The sequence below is a fragment of the Xenopus laevis genome, chromosome 9_10S (genome assembly GCF_017654675.1).
Source record: "Xenopus laevis strain J_2021 chromosome 9_10S, Xenopus_laevis_v10.1, whole genome shotgun sequence".
In the NCBI taxonomy this organism is placed as follows: Eukaryota; Metazoa; Chordata; class Amphibia; order Anura; family Pipidae; genus Xenopus; species Xenopus laevis.
In genome coordinates, this window is record NC_054388.1 from 35,188,204 (window position 1) to 35,210,357 (window position 22,154).

General features: G+C 41.3%; 1 long non-coding RNA gene across 2 annotated transcripts; it reads right to left on the bottom strand.

The window, feature by feature from the left end:
* Positions 1–705: 705 nt before the first annotated feature.
* Positions 706–22,151, bottom strand: LOC108705339. Of its 2 annotated transcripts, none has more exons than XR_005964720.1 (6): positions 22,031–22,151; positions 21,688–21,798; positions 19,197–19,324; positions 12,023–12,141; positions 10,219–10,332; positions 706–944 (listed from the first exon to the last, which is right to left on the bottom strand). It is a non-coding gene; the product is annotated as an uncharacterized LOC108705339 (long non-coding RNA). The 2 variants fall into 2 exon arrangements; XR_005964719.1 differs by having other exon boundaries at positions 19,080–19,324.
* Between the last annotated feature and the right edge of the window lie 3 nt (positions 22,152–22,154).

Here is a 22,154-nt window from a genome sequence, read left to right on the forward strand (position 1 = left end):
TGACATCTGAATCAATGTTGAGATTCAGTTCTTTTAATATTGAGTGACTGTCATGGATTCTAGTGCTGATACCAAAAGAACAACATTCCTTTTTGTTGGATTGTAACGTTTTAATCAGAATGCTGTGCGCCCAATTCCACATGTTAAGGCCCAGGTTGCACCTGAGCAGAGTAGGTCTTGATTCAAAGCCACAGGTGACAATGGGGGGGGTAGTAATAACACATAATGTAATCTGAGGAAGAAAAGGGGAAGAGTGCTGAACCAAAAGGTTAAATGGAGCTACATTGAGGGGCAGATTTATCAAGGGTCGAATTTCAAAGTGGTAAATACTTCAAAATTCAACTGTCGAATTGAAATACTTTGACTTCGAATATTGAAGTCGAAGGATTTTTCATTGAATTTCACAATCCTGCAATCGAAGTAAAATCATTTGAACCAAAGATTGAATCCTTTGAATCAAATGATTTTACTTCGACTTTAAAAAACGTAGAAGAATGCTCTAGAAGGTCCCCATAGGCTAACATAGCACTTCGGCAGCTTTCATTTGGCGAAGTAATGAAGAGACAGTACTTCAATTATCGAATGGTCGAAAATTTTACTTCGATTCGAAGTATCCAAAAAATTACTTTGAAATTCAAACTTTTTGAACTTCAAAAATTCCCTCGAATCCACTTCGACCCTTGATAAATCTGCCCCTAAATAACTTTAAAAAAGGGTTGGATACCTTTTTAGCAAGGGAGAAAATAACTCTAAATAAAAAATCAATTCAGAGAATGGTCACATTGCCACCTTTAATGTCAGGAAGGGATTTATCTCCTCCTCTAAGGTGAATTGGAGAGGCTTCAGGTGGGCTCATCGTCTTCATCACCAAGCAGTTAGGCAGGTTTTAGTTAGTAGAAAAGGGACACGTCAAGTTTTCAGCCTCTCTTATTTGACAGAAGAACCTATACAAAGAAAAAAAAAAAGAAAACCGTAAACACCGACAACTAAGTATTGCTGTTTACATGAAGGAACTGTGCCAAGCCAACCATTTAGCCTGTTTAGCAACTGTTCTACCAATGTCATTACTGTAGGTATGTTACTGTGATTCTTATGGCATATGACTACATGATTTACATGTAAATACACTTAGCCCTGCTGTCTGGTGAAGGCCATTTATTTGAGAGGCCCAGTTCGGAGGAACCAAATTAATGTCTTAATGTCTTTCTGTTGCAGGAGATACAACCCTTGGGATCACTGTTCGCTATCCTTACAGGAGTACAGGGGGGTGGGTTTCCCCTATATTTAAACAACGAATACACCAATTGGACTGCTCCCAGTTTACCCCTCCTGCACTGCTCCGTGTATTCCTTGCTTGGTGCTCTGGCTGCAGCGTCCCCACCGCTTGTCACACACCAAACCAAAGGAAAGACGACACTCTATTCAAGGATAAGACAGGTTTATTACAGACCCCACAGGGATCTCAAGCCCTACGCGTTTCGAGACTCAATCCCTTAATCATAGGCATCATATTTCCCCTATATTTGCCTTCTGGGCACTGGAGTTAGGGCAGACTTCCTACTAAATGTACAGTTTCTTTTGCGCTCTCTTTTTAATTTGTATGAAGAAGAAGAAAAGCAAGCAATAAATTACATCTGCTTTGTTGTGTGTACTTGTGTAATTACCTGCATAGACACAGTATTAGAGAACATTGGGGGTGAACATCAAGCAAAGTCCGGGGGGCAAAAGGCACCTTGATGCAGGCGTCAAATGCACAAACGTCCTAAGAGTCCCCTGGAATCCCTTATCATGTGAAAAGTGAAGGAAAATGATTATGCAGAGGTGCCCGATCAGTACACCCCCACCCACTGTTGATAGGGCAGGGTCCAAAGAAAATAAATAGGATTTTGGTCTCTTGGGAAATACCTCACCCTGTTTATGAAGGAGTTTTCACCCTGGCCTTGGGTCAGTAATGGGGATTAGTAATGGGGATTAGTGCTTGGGATAAAGCACACAAGAGAGGGGAATATGGCACTTTATTAGTACATGTATGAGCCCTCTTATCCAGTATGCTTGGAACCTGGGGTTTTCTGGAAAATGGGTCTTTCCATAATTTGGATCTTCAGATCTTTAGTCTACTACAAAATCATGTAAACACTAAGGGGCACATTTTCTAAGGGTCGAATATTGAGGGTTAATAAACCCTCGAATTTGAATTCGTAGGATTTACCGCAAATCCTACGATCAAACGATCTAAGGAAAAAACGTTCAATCGAACGATTCAAAGGATTTTAATTGATTGAAGGATATTCCTTCGATCAAAAAAACCTTAGAAAACTGATGGGGAAGGTCCCAAATAGGCTAACATTGTAGCTCGGTAGGTTTAAAGAGGCGAAATATGTAGTCAAAGTTTTTTTTAAAGAGACAGTACTTCGACTATCAAATGGTCAAATAGTCGAACGATTTTTAGTTTGAATCGTTCGAGTCGAAGTCATAGTCGAAGGTTGTAGTAGCCTATTCGATGGTCGAAGTATCCAAAAAAAAACTTTGAAATTCAACATTTTTTTACTTTGAATCCTTCACTCGAGCTTAGTAAATGTGCCCCCAAATAAACCCAATAGGCTGGTTCTGCTTCCAATAATGATTAATTATATCTTAGTTTGGCTCAAGTACAAGGTACTGTTTTAATACAGAGAAAAAGGAATTAATTTTAAAATTTGGATTAATTGATTCCAATGGAGTCTATAGGAGACGGCATTTCTGTAATCCGGAGCTTTATGGATCTGGAAACCGGATCATGGGGGCAACCATTCAAAGGAGAAAAGGCTCAAGTTACACAGCAGATAAGCTCTGTAGAACTTAATGGTATCTGTTATCCATTATTTATCCTGTGCCATATAGCCTTTTTTTTCAATTTCCGCCATTGCTACACAGCAGCTTGTTTATATGAACTATAGTAGCGTTTCTAGAGCAAACACAGCAGTTTTACCAGTGCAGGGCAACAGTATATGATATTTTCATTAAAACCCTTTCATTTTATGGTGTTACTGTTCCTTTAAGGACACTTTTGGTGTAGTACAACTCTCAAGCACTTTTTCCATTGAAAGGGAACACAAAGTCCCTACAAGGTAATCCCCTGTGGGCTCCCCCTGGGCCACTAATAGCCAAACTACTGAATATGTGAGACCAGAATAAGAACTTGAAGTTGTAAGTTTTGGTATGATGTAGAGTGTGATATTCAGAGACAATTTGCATTGGTTTTCATTTTTTATTATTTGTGGTTTTAAGTTAGTTTTTTATTAAGCAGCTCTTCAGTTTGTAATTTCAGCAATCTGATTGCCAGGATCCACATTACCCTAGCAACCATGCAGTGATTTGTAAAAGAACCTGGAATATGAATAGAAGAAGCCTGATTAGAAAGATGAGTAATAAAAAGTAGCAAAAACAATACATTTGTCACCTTACAGAGCATTTGTTTTATATGGCATCAGTGATCCCGATTTGAAAGCTGAAATTATCAAAATAATGAAGAAATGATCAAATGCTCAATGTGACCAGACGCATGGAGTAGAGCTCCTCTCTCAGGGCCGCTATAATTCTGTTTTTACAGGGCACTTAACATTGCTACAACGGCTGCAGCTGCACCTGCAGCAGCAACCTCAGAAAATCCTTATGGGGCAGAATAAAAGCCCAGAAACGGGCCTCCTCTGCAGCAGGGCGGCTGGATAAATTTGCACGTGAGGAAAATAAAGATGGCGACCGCAACTCTGCTAGCAGGCCTCCCTCTCCTCCCTCCCCACAACAGGCATCTGAACCCACGTTGCAGGAGATACTGCAGGAGATCAGAGAGTCAAAGGAAACATGCACTAGCTTAATAAGTGCTAAGACCGATGAAATAAAAACTCGACCTGTCTATAATTAAACAGGATCTACAAAACCTCAGGGAGCGTATTGCCGCAGCTGAGCAGCGCATAGGAGACCTGGAGGATACATGCGGCCCACTACCTCAGCACATCCAGGAACTACAACGTATGTCAGCAACAACATGTGGATTGTGGGATTTCCGAAGAGAACTAAAGGGACAAGCCGGAGCACTTCATAGAGGACTGGCTGGCTGCAACCTTTGACCGGGTGAACCTTTCCTCCACCTTTGCTGTAGAAAGAGCACACCTGATCCCAACAAGACCTGGGCCACCGGGGGCACCCCCTCGGTCGTTCATTGCCAGGCTCCTAATCGCCATATACAGAGACACCATCCTCTCCTTGGCATATAACCTGGCGGCCTTAAAGCATCAAGGAGCAACCAGCTCAATCTATGCTGATTATTCTGCAGAGGTACAGAAGCAGAGGGCCAAATTTCTGGAGGTGAAGAAGAGGCTACGGTCCGCAAAGATGATCTATGCTATGTTGTATCCAGCGAGATTGAGAATCACTCTGAATGGAGCAGCACCTTTTTTGTGTCCCCGCAGGAGGCGAGCAACTGGATGGAGGCGCATAACATTCCGGCACTACAGTAATATCCTACCATGGCATCCTTGGGGCCATGAGGTAACTATGTTTTCAATACAGTATCCCCAGCCTGTACTTTATCCTAACCCAATGGTGCTCTGAACAGTTGTATCCAATTGCCCCACAGTTTTTTCTTCATGGAGATGCCAACTAATAGCTGTCCATATGTCTTGTCCCAAGCAGGCCAATCACGACGAGGCCACCTTTCCCCTATTTGGGCCCTGCACACTTCCCACAACTGGCCCTGAAGAGAGGAGTCTTACCCCACCGAGACTACCTGTTCACAGTCCACAGATGGGACCTGGTATTAGCGCCACACCTACACAATTGTTGGTTAATTCTGGGATTAATTCTACCCCCAGGTGGGACTGGCTATGGGACACTGAAAAAGCCAATGCAGTGTTACGTTTTGTGGGAAGTTCAATGGTTTAAGTTACTGCTCGAGATCTGATTTTTCTTCCTTGAATTATACTTGTCATACGTTGCAATAAGTTGAAATGTGAGGGGTCTCAACTACCCCATTAAAAGGAGGCTGGTCCTGGACTATCTGAAGCAAAAGAATGTTAAGATAGCTTTCCTGCAAGAAACCCACTTGATTGGAGGAAAAACCTTAGCATTAAAAAAGCCGTGGGTGGGTTTACCACTCTACCCACTCCTGTTATTTCTCAGGTGTTTCCACTCTAATCCAGTCAGTGCCAGGGCCTGCCCCCCTCTAGTTACGGTACTTCTCTAATCCAAGACAGTCCCTTTTGTGATGGAAAGTATTGAGACGGATATTAAGGGAAGGTATATTTTCATACATTGATTCATCAATAATGTGGAACTAATCCGTGCGAATATATATGTCCCTCCCCCATTTAAGGAGGATTGCCTAATTAAGCTAACGCAGAGTATGGCCAGATATCCACATGCGAAGGTAATTGCAATGGGAAAACAAAATGGTAAAGCCAGATCAAACGGTGCACAGGGGTGACAAAGGCCTTCAGCGAATCCTAGAAGGGATGGAACTGGTAGAAGCTTGGAGGCATCTTCACCTTAAAACTAAACAGTACTCCTGTTTTTCACAATCGCATACGTCTTTGTCTAGAATCGACTAAGCCCTGGTGGACAGCCCAACCTTGCCATTAATTACAAAAGCACAGTATCTCTCCAGGGGGATTTCTGACCATGCACCCTTAGAAATAGTCCTCCAACTGGAGTGTGTGGTTCGAAAACCAAGATGGTCTTTGAACCTGGTCTGGCTAAAAATATTAGACAATGAAACCACACTAGATGCTACTATACACGACTTCTTTAACATTAACTTTGGGACCGCAGAAACCCTCACAGTCTGGGATGCCTTTATAAGAGGCCATCTAGGGGCAGAGATATCTGCATTTAAAAAGCAAGGCAAGTTGCCCTCCACCCTACAGGGAATAACCTTAATACTCTTAATATTAAAACAGCAAGAGTACAATCAGTATATGACCCAAAAGGCTCAAAGGCACCAGTTGTTTACTAAGGCCCAAATATATGAACAAGGGGAAAGAGCTGGAAAAATGTTGGCTCACTTAGCAAAACAGAATTCATCCCCATCTGCAATTTCGGCACTGCAGGACATGTCAGGCAATACCATCACTCATGTTGAGGGCATTAAACAAACACTGGTGCAATTTTATACAGACCTTTACTCCTCGAAGCTGCAAAAACCGCTTTCTGAGATTGACAACTTTCTAGACAGTATGAACACCCCTAAACTGACTCCCCAATATAGGGTTTTTCTGGATGAAACATCACAGTAGCTGAAATTGTAATGGCAATTGAGTCCTTCCCTAATGGTAAGGCTCCAGGGGCAGATGAGATTCCCATAGATGTATACAAAAGGCATGTAAAAACCCTGTCACCGCATCTCCTGGAAACCTTTAACGCAGCACTGGAAGGTGAGGCTGCCGGGCTCAATGTATGAAACAGCGATAGCCTTGCTGCCAAAGTCAGGAAAGGACCAGAAGCTGTGTGAGTCATATAGACCCATCTCCCTCCTCACAGCAGATGTCAAAATTCTGGCCAAAATACCTGCCAAGTGACTTAGTAAAGTAATCACCATGCTAATGAACCCTGACCAAACTGGATTTATTCCAGGCAAAACAGTAGCACTCAATATTAGACGGCTATTCCTGAATCTCACAGCCAACCATGATAACCGGGTTCAAAGGGCTATAGCATCCCTGGATAAAGCTAAAGCCTTTGACACCGTCGAGTGGCCATATTTATGGAAAACTCTCACTCATTTTGGCATAGGCCCAATCTATCAAAAAACTGGTTCAACTACTTTACCACTCCCCCAAGCCTCGTTGAGAATGAACCTTAACTTGACAACCCCTTTTAAGCTTGCGAGGGGGACCAGACAGGGCTCTCCTCTGTCCCCCCCCCATTCACCCAAGCAGTTAGGCAAGCAACTAGCATAGTGGGTTTCAATATCCGAGGCTTAGAGGAAAGATCCAACTCTATGCGGACGATACTCTTGTGTACGAAGGAGATAGGGGGCCATCTCTAACAGCACTGCTGGATATAACCCAAAACTTTGGGGAAATATCTGGCCTGAAAGTTAGCCCTTCCAAATCGGTGTTGTTCCTACTAGACCCCCCTGGACATGACTGGGTACCAGCTATCTGTAGGCTGCAGGTTGTGGACAAATTCACCTACCTAGGGGTGAGGTAACAAAGGACCATAGCCAATACCTCAAACACAATGTAGACAATCAAATCAGCTGTTTAAGAGAAAAAAAATTTAATTTGGAAAAGCTTACCAATGGTGCCGGTAGGAAAGATACAGCTGAAAAAATGTTTGTCATGCCTAAACTGCTTTATCCGTTGTGGAATTCCCTGGTATGGGTCTCAGCTAAAACTTTTGTGATAATTGACACAACACTGAGAAGCTTTATATGGGACAGTCCAGGTCTAGGCTAAGTCTCCAGACGCTTATGAGACTTAAAAATAAAGGAGGATTAGCCCTGCCTAATATGTTATACTATTTCTTAGCAGCGCAATTTACACATGTTGCTGTAACACTACAACCAACCCCCTACCCCCACTATATAAATTATGGGCTGTAGTGGCAAATACCCCAAACCTCCCGTGGGTTGCAGTTATTGGAACTAAGACAAAAGATGCAAACCTAATCCTCACCACTCAACTGAGAGCGCTGCGAAAGGCTCATTCACTAATGAACTTCTCCCACATGGTCCCACAAACTCCTCTATGGCACAATGCCCAATTCCCCCAAATCGGAAAAATTCAACCACCAAACTGTTGGATTACCCTAGGGATTACACCTATATCGGATATATGGGTGGACAACTCCCCAAAAACATATACTGAGCTCAAGGCACAATATAACTTGCCGAGATCACAATGGCTGGTGTATATGCAAGTCAGGAGTGCAATAAAACAACGGGACAGAAGCAAACCTATCAGGTTAGCTCCATCAATACTACTGGAGAATCTAGTGAAACCTAAGGCAGAAAGGTGTGTTGTCCAACCTGTATAGGAGGCTAGTAAAATCCAATACAGCCAGCAACATCAAGAGTAGAGAGGACTGGGAAAATGACCTGGGGTATATAACGGACACCCAATGGGCTGAGGCAATACAGGCTCCTACACATATATCCATTAGTTATAGAGACAGAATACTACAATTATATATGGTTCACAGGGCATATCTCACCAGAGAGAAGTTAAATAAGATGTACCCCAGTGTATCACCAACATGTCTTAGATGTGGGGCTCTAAAAGCCGATCTGTTGCACATAGGGTTGCCACCTTTTCTAGGAAAAAAATACCGGCCTTCATATATATTAGGGACAGCACCCTACAGGAGGCTTGTGGCTAAAGCTCTATTTCATGCCAGGCGCCTAATAACTAGCAATTGGAAAAACGGCTCAACCACAGCTGTCACAGAGTGGCATTGGGCAGTTACAGACTCCATTAACAAAGAGAGAATTGTCCTAGTTAGGAAAGGGTTAATTGATGAAGGGTGGGAGAGCTGGCAAACCTGGCAGGACACGGCTCTATATAATGCACAATCCAGCTCTGTCTGTAGGCAGCACCCCAATACACAACACCTGGCACCCCCCCCATTTCCTTGTATTGTTACATTTTCATATTATGGGGGGAGCAGAATGCCGCTGTATATATACTGTGTGCCCCCATAGGGAATGGTGTAAGGATATCCAAGGGAAATACATTCTTTGACCCCCCCAGGGTTCCATCAGATTGCCCAGAAAAAGGTGTCCTACGTCTGTGGGTGACGTACCCCATTGTCGGCTTGCCCAGTGCTAAAACCCTGTACCAGATGCAGGCAGAGTGGATCCCCTGGGTGCAGCTGGTCAATGAGTAGCATGGCGTCACCTGCACCGTGCCTTGGTAAGCTGGGTGGGATTCTGTCAGCTCTGCAGCGCAGAAAGCTGCTCATGGCCTCTGGGCTAGAGTGAAAGCCAGCAGGGCCTTAGTGGGTTTGCTCTCAGTTCTATGAAGGGATGAGACCTCTTCTCCCCCTAGGTATATCACAAAGACCAAGTTCACTTTGGGTCCCACAGAAGTTCTTTGAGGAACACAACTACTTTGGGCTGGAGAGGTCGGACGTGATCATGTTTGAGCAGAGGATGCTGCCGAGCTCCCTCCCAGTGCGGGTTGACTAGCGCTAACTGGGGTATTTTTTTTTAAACAAAAATTACTGTTATCCCCAACCGGAATGCAGGCTCTATTAGCTCGCACCTTTTGTAGGAGATAACATTTTTACCTAACAGGTGCCCTTTAACTCCAGCACTGTAATATCCCTCAGGCAGTGACCTTGGGTGATTATCACAAGAAACTGTAGTTAAGAAACAGTTGTGGGACTATAAAATGGGCATCTCTGATAGATATATAAATATATATATCCATATAGAAAGCTGAAGCACACTGGGATGTCAAAATAAAACTTACTTTATTGGATCGACGTTTTGGTCCGCACAGGGACCTTTATCAAGACTCTATCTTGATAAAGGTCCCTGTGCGGACCAAAACATCGATACAATCAATTAAGTTTTATTTTGACAAATCCCAGTGTGCTTCAGCTTTCTATATGGATATACATTTTTTTCTCTGAATAGCACCTGGGCCCTTCCTCTAGTAAGTGTGTGCCACAGCCTTTATATATAATATATCTATATATATATCTATATATCTATATCTATATCTATATATATATATATCTATATATATATATATATATATATATATATCTATATATATATATACTGTTTCTCATAGTTACCAAATAACTATATAAGCTCTGCATTCTACCCAAAGCTATGGAATGGGGGTGCCTTAAGGCTTTGGGTATGTTGGTGTGATTAAGGTTTTGGTTCTTATTCATCCAGCAACCTCAATGGGAGGCAGAAACATACAACTGGGTGAAAACAGCATGAAGCTTTATTCACCAGTAGATCCTTCCAGAAGATTTAAGGGATCCATTCAGATTAGAAAGGGAGTTCCATCTTAAAGTAAAAAAAAAATAGCTTATTAAAGTGTGAAGTTATGGGATTCTCTCTCCCTGAAGCAGCTGTTCTGGCACATATTAGGCAGCTTCAAGAAAGGGTTGATTGACTTTTAGCAATGGGAGAAATACAAGGTTCAGATGGGGGTTTCACCTTCCTCTAGATCAGCCAGCAGGTAGGTAGGTATCATTTAGACAAAGAGACTGAATACTTACCTGCATCAAGAAACCGAAAAATGAAATTGGATGGTTGCTGTTTATTTCTAGACGTCAGTCTCAGTTCTTGATTAATCGTCTTCTTTGTCGCCGAGGATTATTGGGAAAATATGACTTTTTATGGAGACAATAAAACAGAGAAAAGACACTCATGAGCTGGACCCTGAATAGAATATAAAGCAGTTCCCTTTTTGCATCTCTCCCAAATTGTACTGCGCAACTGAACATGTTTGCTTCCATATAAATAACCAGAAATAACCAGTAACAGGTTTAATAGAATGAAGAAGCAGATTGGCAGAGTCCCTGCCACCTCAAGAGGCCCAGGAGAATAGCGGGCCAAAGGGAGTGAACCTCTAACAAAATAAGCTTAAGTATAGAACTGAATCATAATCCTTGCTCTGTGGATCATTTTAGTGGAAAAAATCCTTCCTATAGACATTGCCTTTTCTATTAATAACATTGGCATCAAATACCAACTTTATACTCCATAGCATTCCTCCAATAAACCCAACATACTGGCTCAAAAATACAAACTCTCATGAGAGCATGGGTTGGCTGGGCCCATAACGCTCTCACTCTTCAGGGGCATCACTATCCCCCAACCATATGAGGAAAAGGTTTTACAAATCCTGTCAGACCAACTGACACATTACACATTGTCCCTGGATCAACTTGTACTATGAGCTATCTTCCATAACCCTGTATTCCCTCACTTGCTAAAAAGCCATCCAACCCCTTCTTAAAGCTATCTAATGTATCAGCCTGTACCACTGATTCAGGGAGAGAATTCCACATCTTCACAGCTCTAACTGTAAAAACCCCTTCCGAATATTAAGGCGGAAACTCCTCTCTTCTAATCTGAATGGGTGACCTTGCACCACCTACTGGTATATAAAGCATTATAGTCATTATTATATGATCCCCTATATATATATATATATATATATATATATATATATATATATATATATATATATATATATATATATATATATATATATATACATAGTTATATCACCCCTTAAGTGAAGATCCCCAATTTGGCCATTCTCTCCTCATAGCTACGATTTTACATACCAGCTTAGTTGCCCTTCTGTACCCTCTCTAATTCAATAATATCCCGTTTGAGAACTGCAGATAAAAACTATACGGCAAATTCTAGATAGGACCTCACCAGTGCTCTATACAGTGGAAGAATAACTCCCTCCTCCTCCTGCAAAGCTATGCCCTTGCGTGCTCATAAGCAAGACAAGACTCTAGAGGAGAATGTGATATGGTGGCATTTACCTGCATATGTGGTTATAAAACAAAATGAGCAGGTAAATGAAAGACAGTGAGAGATTTATGTTTGTGGCATGCAGCTGGTATGTTCCCATGAGGACAACAGCTCCTTATATATATTCTAGCTCAAGGATATAGGATATACATGGAGCCATAAGGCTAAATCAGACATAAGCAACATGTGACCCACTTGGATATCCGTGAATTCCCAATATGTCCCCAAATGCCTATTACAAATAGTAAGATACAGAAAGCTGTAGTTCCCCATCTGGTCAGCCATAGGTTGCCCATCCCTACTTTACTCCAGCACAGCTCTAATAGAAGGTAACAGCTCCGTAATTTCACTACTCGCAAATCACATTTTTCCTCTTGGGGGTGCCCTCTGCCATACCTGCAACCAGAGTGAACTCTCATTTAATGGGCCAGTGTGTTTTTCCACCATCAACTGCCAACCATTAGCAATGGGAGAAATACAAGGTTCAGGTAGGTAGGTATGATTTAGGCAAAGAGGCTGAATACTTACCTGCATCAAGATACCCAAAAAATGAAATTGGACGGTTGCTGTTTATTTCTAGACGTCAGTCTCAGTTCTTGATTAATCGTCTTCTTTATCGCCGAGGATTATGGGGAATATTTGACTTTCTTTGGAGACAATAAACATAGAAAAGACACTCATGAGCTGGACGCTGAATAGAATATAAAGCAGTTCCCTTTCTGTATCGCTCCCACATTGTACTGCGCTACTGAACATGTTTGCTTCCTTATAAATAACCAGAAATAATCAGTAACAGGTTTAATAGAATAAAAAAGTCGATTGGCAGAGACCCTGCCACCTCAAGAGGCCCAGGAGAATAGCGGGCCAAAGGGAGTGAACCTCTAACAAAATAAGATTAAGTATAAAACTGAATCATAATCCTTGCTCTGTGGATCATTTTGGTGGAAAAAATCCTTCCTATAGACATTGCCTTTTCTATTAATAACATTGGCATCAAATACCAACTTTACAGGCCAGGTGGCAGCACCAGATACAGAACTGCCAATTGGCTGCAAGCTTCCAGGGACACTGCACCATGCAAAGCCTATTAAAGCCACTGCCTGGTTGCTAGGGAGAGAGACCTTAGAAACCAGAGAACTATTAAAGTGAAATGAAGATCTGTAGTCAACTAAAAAATTATTTTCCCAATAGAATACTTCTATCTGCCTCAGTGATCTTATAGCTGTGTCTCACTGACCATTGCTAAACTACAATTCCCAGAATTCTTTATAATAACCAGTAGCTGAGGTGTAGCTCATTTCACGACTGGCAGGCCACCAGAGGAGATCTCAGCAAGGCCATCATGAGTAGGAATGGGGGAAGTCCAATCAGGGACCCCATGAGATATGATGGTGGCCTTGGTTCTGTGTCACATGTAGCTCACTTGTTATTGGCTGATACAGAACCACCCTCTTTGCCATTACCCCAAAGCTGTATGCTACTGGCAGGGGGGTTAATAGGGGAAACAGACCCTCGGGAGTCCCAGGAGAAAAGAGGGCCCAGTGTACATCCCATCAGGCCCGGTCTTAGGCCGATTGAGCGCAATTGGGCCCCGTGAGACCCATCATGAGACCGTTGCCACCATCTGTAATACTACATTACAGCTCCGACTCTGAGTGAGTCTCTGAACAGGCGTCAGACTCGGCTCCTCCTGGAGCTGAATATTAACTCCCTCCAATCCAATTTGAAAGGCAAGCCAACAATTTAAAGGTATATGGCACTGGGATAAAAAGCCTCTAATCTCCCAGACATCACTGTTTCTCCTTTGCACTAATTCTGTGTGATATCTCACCCTGGGGTCACATGCACAGATTGCCTACTACTGCCCTGTAGCCTATATATGTGTGTGTATATGTGTGTGTGTATATGTGTGTGTGTGTGTATATATGTGTGTGTATGTGTGTGTGTGTGTGTATATGTGTGTGTGTATAAATGTGTGTGTGTGTGTTTATATATATATGTGTGTGTGTGTGTTTATATATATGTGTGTGTATATATATATATGTGTGTGTGTGTATATGTGTTTGTGTGTGTGTATATATATATGTGTATAAATGTGTGTGTGTGTGTGTGTGTGTGTGTGTGTGTGTGTATGTATATATATATATATGTGTGTATATATATATATATATATATATATATATATATATATATATATATATATATGCAACGGAAGGCTAGGGCACACACATAAGGAGTTACATACCTGGGTGCAATACAGAGATGCAATATTCACTCAAGAAAGATGCTGCTGCACACCAGGGTTTATTGTGAAAAAGTTAGTCCTTTATTTGATCGACGTTTCGGTCCTCACCTTGGACCTTTATCAAGATACATCAACAGACAAGTGAAAATAATTTATAGACTCACCCACCATACACCCACCACCAAGCCACGCCCCTGTTGCAGGTGTGTGTGATAATCATTAAGTGAACCTTCAATCAACTGACATGTGATTTCCAAAAAGTTTTTTTTAGGGCTGTAAGAAAATACAAAATACACATTATTATATAAATATTTTAAAGTGCTACCTATAAAACCAATAAAATGTTAAAAAACATTTAAAGCATGTCATATAAATGTTAAAACCAAACGCGGTGGCAAAAAATATATCCTATTAAAAAAGGCTAAGACACAAGACTTAAGTTACATAATAATTTAGAAGCCTGTTGCTACTATCTATTATCAAGAAAGGGAGAAAAAGAGCAGTATTCATTTAATCCTCTTGGGGCCACAGTATCCAATGTTTTTATCCAATAAACTTCTTTTTGTAGTAACATACGGTCCCAGTCACCACCCCTACTTGGTTCAGGCACTAAATCAATGCCCATAAATCTCAAAGTGGGCAAATCTATGGCCTTTCAACAAAAAGTGTTTAGATAGGGGAAGGTCTGAGTTACCCAACTCAAATGCTCTTTTGATAGAGGACCTGTGATTTCCCATTCTTTCTCTTAAAGTGTTCTGGGTTTTACCAACATAGGTCAAACCGCAGGGGCAAGATATAATATAAATGACATGTGTGGTGAATACTGCTCTTTTTCTCCCTTTCTTGATAATAGATAGTAGCAACAGGCTTCTAAATTATTATGTAACTTAAGTCTTGTGTCTTAGCCTTTTTTAATAGGTAGCACTTTAAAATATTTATATAATAATGTGTATTTTGTATTTTCTTACAGCCCTAAAAAAAAACTTTTTGGAAATCACATGTCAGTTGATTGAAGGTTCACTTAATGATTATCACACACACCTGCAACAGGGGCGTGGCTTGGTGGTGGGTGTATGGTGGGTGAGTCTATAAATTATTTTCACTTGTCTGTTGATGTATCTTGATAAAGGTCCAAGGTGAGGACCGAAACGTCGATCAAATAAAGGACTAACTTTTTCACAATAAACCCTGGTGTGCAGCAGCATCTTTCTTGAGTATATATATATATATATATATATATATATATACACACACATATATATATATATATATATATATATATATATATATATATATATATATATATATATATATTATACACATATACATATATATATAATGAATATTTAAATATTTACAGCCAATGTGGAAAAGCAAACCATTCCCTAAGCCACTCATACCTCACTTCTCCATAGAAAACCCCAAAATAAGCACCAGGAAAGGCTGTGGGCATTAAGGGCCACATAAAGTACACTATAAAGCAGAGATTTTTTTAAACTTAAATGCACACAACATTAGATATGCAAAAGAAAAAATGGCAGTAAATTGCCCTCATATAGTTCCAGAGCCATTATCCCACTGCTACTATAGGCACCATCTCTCCCTACTATACCTGCTATCCCACAGTCACACTCCCTTCCCAGAGACTATTATCCCACTGTTACTATAGGCACCATCTCTCCCTACTATACCTGATATCCCACAGTCACACTCCCTTCCCAGAGACTATTATCCCACTGTTACTATAGGCACCATCTCTCCCTACTATACCTGCTATCCCACAGTCACACTTCCTTCCCAGAGACTATTATCCCACTGTTACTATAGGCACCATCTCTCCCTACTAAAATTTTCAAAAGGCTCGGGACCTGTGGTTTTCTAGATAACAGATCTTTCTGTAATTTGGATCATCATACATAAAGTCTACTAGAAAATGTTACTGGCTCTGCCAAAGTTGCCCCAATTGCGCCCCGCATTTGTTAAGATCGGCCCTACATCCCATCAAATACCAACAGCCCTAAATATAGACATGAGAGTGCACTGAGGGAAACTGGGGGCCAGTGACTCTGAGAATCAAAATGCAAAAATGCAGTGGCTGCAAATCTAATCCCAGTCTCTAGCCATGTGATCACAGCTGCATATAAACTGGAAACCTGCAAACTTCCAAGGATACTATGTCTAGCTATGACTATTAAAGCCATTCCCTGGTTGCTATGAGGTGAGAGCCTTAGCAACATGAAGCCTATTACAAGTAAAACATACAGAGCTGTCAAATAAAAAATCTAATCCCTAATAGAATACTTCTGACTAACTTGGTGATGATACTTGTAGTTGTCCAGCCATTGCCAGACTACAAGTCCCAGCATTCCCTGTGACAAGCAGTAGCTGAGTTGTAGTTCAGTTAACATCTGGTGGGTCACCAGACAGAGGAGATCTAAGCAGGACAACCATCAGTGGAGATTGGGGAGTCTAGTCAGGGGCCCCATGAGTTTTCATGATGGCCCTGCTTCTAAAGCTGCTTAGGTTTGGGGTTGATTCTGTTTCATTAAGCACAAGTTTGACTGGTCACATGTCACATATGTACCTGAGCAAGTGATTGGCTGCCAGTGACTGGGGTGCCATGACTTAGCTCAGTATGACATCACTCTCAGGGAAGCTCTGATTGGATGAAAGTTGCCAGGGAAGTTAACTTGAGGGCTCAGGTATGGATGGCAGTTATTTCCGTTCAGGATTCAGAGGTAAGTGGAACTACTACAGAATCTGGGGGGGGGAGATGACATATTACAAAAGGAGAATTAGGGATGGTTTGCCCCAAATGATTTATGGAAGCTTAGGGGAGTGAGGACAAACCACCCAAAACTACCCCTGGTACCAAAGCTCTCAAATTGACCCCCATTGCCTGCTATTGTATGTATGCCTGCCTGTGTATGGCCAACATAAGAATCCCAATCACAACAATTCATTGCTATGTCAATCACCCACACCCAAAAAGGGTTTTTAGCTATTACTCTGTAAAGTCCCCCCTACATGTCCATTTGGTAACCAGGATCACCCACACTTGGGTGGCAGGGGTGTCCAGGGTCCTTGATTGCACCAACCTTTTGTATCTCTCCTAATCAGCTTCATTCTATTAAATCTGCTACTGATTTGTGTGACTGGTTATTTATAGAGGGGCAAGCATATTCAGTAGTGCAGTACAATTGGGAAAAATAGTGAAAGGGAAAACCCAGTATATACAGATATATATGGCAGAGAGGGCTCAGCTCACAACTTCTCCTCTCTATTTTTCTCTCCCCATAAAGCGATTTGCGATTTTTCGAGATTTTTTAGAGTTTTTCATTGAATTGTCAACGACTTGAAGACCATTTTTTTAATTTTACATCAAAGGCAGAAGGATAACTACAACTTGCCCAACCCATTGAGGATCATCTGGAGGAAGGTAAAGATCCTGCATTTCCCTTCTGTAAAATGTTTTACAAAGTAGATGAGGCTGAAAAAAGACACACGTCCATCAAGCTTAACCTTTTTGTGTAACTGCTAGCAAAACCTCACTGACCCTAAAGCTAAACCTGTGCTTCTCTAGATACAGCTGAACTACAATTCCCAGCATCCCCTATGAGTTGTAACTCTAAGGCAATGTGTATTTCATGTTCCTTGTATATTTATTGATACTTTTGAACTTTTATTAAGCCTCTCTTTAGTTATAAATGTCAACTGTGACTTGACGTCTAGGGTCCCACTCATCCTACCAACTGTCAAAAGCAACTGTTAAAAGCAACTGTCACTAGCATCAGCACTAGTGTGGATGATACAGTAGAACCCCCACTTTAAATGCTCTGATTTCAAGTTTTCCCTTATTTTACATTGTTATTTTGTGGTCCCACCTGTATTTTATGCCTAATACATTTCCCTGATTTTACATACTTTTTTTCTGGTCCCCTGAAAAATGTAAAAGGGGGTTCTACTGTATATTAGAAAGGGCTGCAATAGAAACAAAAGTAGCAAATGTCAGAAGAAACAAATGCCTAGCATTAGGAATTATTGTGTTATGGTGCAGGAGCACGAATCATAGCACAGCTGGTTATGGGAAGCAGGCACATTGGGTACATGCAGCGATCTCTACATTAATAGGACAAATGAATCTCAATGCATGATGGGATCTGTAGTCTTATCACAAGCCAGCCCAGATCATGACATTATACAATACAATTCTAACTACCTTTTCTTGGCAGCATTATTCCCCCCTATAATATGTGTAAGGTATCACTCTTGGCTGTAGACATTGCCATGTTGCTCAATATAGTTTTAGATCCAGACATTATTCAATATTCCCAAACATTTGTGAGCCAGGGGCTTAGAGACCCCAGGGCAGGACTTAGCTTTCTACAATTCCAGGGGTAAACCTGCAGCAAATAAGCACATACCCCAAATAACACTAGCTGGCCATGTTACATAGTTAGTTAGGTGTACATAGTTAAATCGGGTTGAAAAAAGACAAAATCCATCAAGTTCAACCCCTCCAAATGAAAACCCAGCATCCATACATTCACCCCTCCCTACTTTTAATTAAATTCTATATACCCATACCTATACTAACTATAGAGTTTAGTATCACAATAGCCTTTGATATTATGTCTGTCCAAAAAATCATCCAAGCCATTCTTAAAGGCATTAACTGAATCAGCCATCACAACATCACCCGGCAGTGCATTCCACAACCTCACTATCCTGACTGTAAAGAACCCCCTACGTTGCTTCAAATGAAAGTTCTTTTCTTCTAGTCTAAAGGGGTGGCCTCTGGTAAAGTGATCCACTTTATGGGTAAAAAGGTCCCCTGCTATTTGTCTATAATGTCCTCTAATGTACTTGTAAAGTGTAATCATGTCCCCTCGCAAGCGCCTTTTTTCCAGAGAAAACAACCCCAACCTTGACAGTCTACCCTCATAATTTAAGTCTTCCGTCCCTCTAACCAATTTAGTTGCACTTAGTCTCTGCACTCTCTCCAGCTCATTTATATCCCTCTTAAGGGATATAAATGTATCTAATGTAGGTGGCATTATTACAATGTGTAATTATAAATGAGAATAAGGAAAAATTTAAACAGGAAAAAGGAAGAGTTGAAATGTTTTGTTTGGCCACTCAAAGACTTTTGCAGCTGCTGTTTAGTTGCTATAGTTTAATTACCATAACAACCACACACCAGTTTGGAAATAAAATTAGTACATGAATAGAAAATAATGGGCTGAAAATAAATAATACTAGTACTTGGTTTAAACCAATGGGGATAAGAAGTGTGAAGATGTCATAAAATGACTACTTTGCCCATATCAACTTCCCTACCTGCTCAGATGTGTAGCAGTGAGGTTACAGAGAGGTGCTTGTCTTGAGCTTGTAGTTTACCAGCAGCTACAAACAGTTGTATTCTTTATCTCCACTGAAGCAGCCACTTACACCAACCTTTTTTTTCTCATACAGGAGCGTCAAGATGGGTGCCGGACATTCTAACATCTTGCGTCGGCACCGGCATTCTGAGGTAAGGCAGATGGAAATATCAAGCTGACGCTTCATGCCTGACGATTAGAGACCTTACCAACAGATAGAAAAGAAAATTCCTCAGATTATAAGAAATATTTCATAAACCCATTTGACAAACAGTTTTCTGATGTTCATGACAAATATCATGTTTCATAGTAAGTTAGGTTGAAAAAAGACACACATCCATCAAGTTCAACCTTTTGACTTTTTTCGCCAGTTGATCCAGAGGAAGGCAAAAAACCCCATTTGAAGCCTCTTCAATTTGCCTCAGAGGGGGAAAAACATTCCTTCCTGACACCAAAATGGCGATTGGTCTAGTTCCTGGAACTATGGCTATCTTCCATAACCCTGTATTCATTCACTTGCTAAAAAGCCATCCAACTCCTTCTTAAAGAAGGAAAGTCTAAAATAAAATAAAGCTTTAATTACTGGCCATAAAATATAAATATTATTACCAGCAAGCATTTCTTCATTCCGTTTTTCATTCATTCTTGCGCTGTAATCGTTTTTCAAATAAGTGGCGAGCTGCACAGAAACGGATGTCTTTGCTCCAGTCCATAAATCCTTCTAATCAGGGCACACGCATGCGCAATCCGTCTAAGAGTGGCCCTGCGCAATCGCACTATGATCTCCTGTCTTCCCGAGAAGAGATGACGTTTAGGTCACGTGATCTGCCCATTCGTCATCCCTAAACTCTCTCTACCTGCATTTACTCCACCTTGATTGATGTTCCCCTTTGCCTGGTAACAAAGGGAAGCTTTGAAGCGAGCACAGGAACAGAGGACACGCAAATATACCCAGCGTTCGGGTCTGTAAAACATATTGTGGCACTTACAGGCTTATTCAAAGAATGTGCACTATAGATGCGACACCAATGCTTATCACTGTGTAGCGACATATGCGTGCTTGTTTGGTTACACCACAGGGTCACGGAAGAAGTGCATCCGCACTAGAGACAAAGCGCAGGGAGGCAATTTGACAATGGAAGTTTACACTATAGAAAAATTTTGGAATGGAAGTGCACAAAACTGTAAAGCCATTGCAATTCTCAATGCGGCGTTTCAGGAGGGGGGATAATGGCAAAGAGAAAGAGGGAGGTTATTTTTTTTAACTTTCCTTCTCCTTTAAAGCTATCTAATGTCAGCCTGTACCACTGATTCAGGGAGAGAATTCAACTGTAAAAAAAAAACATTCCAAACCAATAGGAGGAAACTTTTTTCTTCTAATTGGAATGGGTGACAGGCACTTAACCATTGTTTATTAATTGTTTCCCATTCTCTATAGACTGTCAACATCAAACAGTCTCTTGATGCTTGTGAGCCCCAGGTAGGTGTCTCTCTTTCAGAAATGAAGGAGGAGTTGGTGAGAGTCATCCAGAAGGAGATGAAGATGGCAGCAGGGGCCGAAAATCTGTACCATGCCACCAAGGACAGAAAGACCAGAGCCCTGATGAAGGAGCTGAGGAAGAGCAGTGAGAAGAGGCTGAAAGCCCTTTACTCCTCTCTCCTCAAGCTCAATGAGGAGATAGTTCGGAGGGAAGCAGAGCATGTTCCAGGTGAGTCACAACAGGCTCTAGCCTCTTTTCTATTGGCATTATATGGGGTAACGTGTGTCATCCCATCCACTACCCCTTCATGGGAAATTAAAGTAAGCCCCACAGAACTATAGATGAATTGTATGGCTTTTGCATGTACTTTTCAAACAACTGATTATTAATAGCATCTTACCAAATCAAGAAACATCCTTAAGCCTTAGGTTCAAGAAAGTTTTTATATTTGAAAATTCATTCACTATGTTTATTTACTGTCTCTTTAGATGCAGCAGTGGAGACTGCTAGTGACACTGGTGTTAAACCTCCTAGCAGAAGAGGTCAGCGCAGAAGAGGTCAGCGCAGAAGAGGTTCAGGTCGTTTCAGAACCTGCCAGTGATTCTTTCCAAGTGAGTATTTTATACTGATGCCATTCATTTCTTGGCCAGAACATAAACATTGCTTTTATCATATCCATGTGATTGCCACATTCATTCATTGCACAATTGTCCTTGGTTTGCAGCATCATCATGACGAATCCACTGAAGAACCAGTGCCAGAGGTAGACGAGGTACCCGAAGAGCCATCGGAGAGGTGAGGATATTGTGGAGTTTATTAGAGACCAGATTAAATCCCTACCCTATACTATCATCAAATAAAATCTTCACAATAACAGGATTATTCTTCTGATTAAAGTAAAGTATTAGATTGGCACAGAAGAGGATAGATGGTAATATGCACCTGCACTTTGGCTGGGAGATTACACAATACATAATTCAATAGCACAAAGCACCTATGAATTATGGCTATGGGGTGCTGTGCTATTGAGGATTATGGAGAATGAATCGGCTAAGGGTAAATAGAAACGCAAAATAACAAACTTACTTTTCCTTATAGTGAGATATCTGTGGATGAAGAAAACATCAGCCCAACTCCACCTGATGCAGCAGAAGGATGTCCACTGGCAGTGACAAAGGACCCACAGTAAGATGCAACCTGCACATGATGATTATTATGACTATTAACATTTCATTTGAAATAAAAATGAGTTTCATGTTGGGTATTTCTTTTTCAGAGCTTTGCAGTTGACCAACTACAGACTGCAAGACTTCAACCAACGTGGTTTCCTAGGCGAGGGCGGATTTGCCAAGGTAATATTAAACTTAATCCATATTAGGATGACTATTGGCACATGCAAGAACAGTGGCTAAACAGTTAGTTCTGTTACCTTGCAATGCTGGGGCAAGTATGGATCGATTCTTGCAGCTCTCTGAAAGGGGTATGGATGTTCTGCATGTATCTTCCTGCATTTCCTGAGATTCTCTCTTATTCCAGGTTCTCCTTGTTGAACA